The sequence below is a fragment of the Populus euphratica genome, unplaced genomic scaffold, assembly GCF_000495115.2.
Source record: "Populus euphratica unplaced genomic scaffold, PopEup_1.0 scaffold1359.1, whole genome shotgun sequence".
NCBI lineage: Eukaryota > Viridiplantae > Streptophyta > Magnoliopsida > Malpighiales > Salicaceae > Populus > Populus euphratica.
Genome location: NW_011501200.1, coordinates 26,857 through 28,323, shown reverse-complemented (window position 1 = coordinate 28,323; position 1,467 = coordinate 26,857).

The following is a 1,467-nucleotide window of genomic DNA, read 5'->3' as shown; positions in this document are numbered from 1 at the left end:
CCATGTTTGTTTTAAATGTATGAATAATAGTATGCAGTGAACTCTTTGCTCATACACTTATGAAATACATCTCTTTGCAAAGACTAAAGCATCACATTGGACAAGACCAAAGTTTATTGATCTTAATTGCTTACGATTAAAAGAGGAAAGGTTATTCCTTTGTTATTCCTTTCATATTCTAAAAAGTATATCCATTGCAGTCCTTTTTAACATTGAATAGTTTTTCTTTCATAAGAAATCCCAACTAGGATCACACCCCATACTAGGTAGGGGCAAGTGAAAATTTCAATGAGAAAAGATGAAAAAACTATGAGAAAACCAAAAAAGCAAAAAAGCTCAAGAAACTCAATGACTAGGGGGCATGCACAAATCACAAGAAAGAGAGATAACTAAGATAAAGTTAGTATGCCCTAAAAAAGCAATGGAAAAAAGGGCGATTCAAAGAAAAATGACAAAAAATAAAAGTAGATAAGAACAACACAAAGATCCATTAAATGGAAGGCCACCTTTAAATGGCCAAGTTTGAAAATGCTTTTGAAAAATTTTCACCTTTGAGAAATTTTAACTTGGGCAGGCTATCCACAACAATTAAACAAAAAAAAATTCTTTGTATTTTTCCACCACCTTGTCTTAACAATCTAAGGTAGTGCATTTCCTAACCTTACCCCTTTTGGGGCACACCTTCAAGCCCTTGCCTTTTTCGAGTGCACCTTCGAGCCCTCAATCATTTTTTTGAGTGCGCTTTCAAGCCCTTATTTTCCTTTCTTTTTTTATCTGGGTAGGTCAACCATTACAATGAGATCACTTCTAAAACAATCTTTGTTTTTTCACCCTCGGGAAGTTCACTTGGAATAATGAGACCACTCGTGAAATCCTTCGTGATTCTACTTCCGATCTGGCAGGTAGCCCGAAACAATTAGACCACTCGCGAAACTCTATTCGTTTTTTATTCATCATCGGGTAGGTCACCTGGAAAAATGAGACCACTCATGAAATCCTTCGCGTTGCTTCTTCCTATCAAGCTAGTTGCCTGGAATAATTAGACCACTCGTAAAACCCTTTACATGTTTTATTCTTCATCAGGTAGGTCACCTGGAAAAATTGAGACCACTCGAGAAATCTTTCGCGTTGCTTCTTCCTATCGGGCAAGTCACTTAGAACAATTAGACCACTGGTGAAACCCTTTTCATGTTTTATTCTTTATCGGGTAGGTCACCTGGAAAATGAGACCATTTGTGAAATCATTCACGTTGCTTCTTCCTATCGAGCTGGTCGCCTATAACAATTAGATCACTCGTGAAACCCTTTTCGTGTTTTATTCTTCATCAGGTAGGTCACTGATTAGTACTTAAAAATACATTTTTATCAAGGTTTTATATCATCATTTTGCACTTGAAGTATCAATAACTCCTTAACTAAAGCATGTTTTATAATAATATATCTAAAAATATAAGATACCTTTAATTT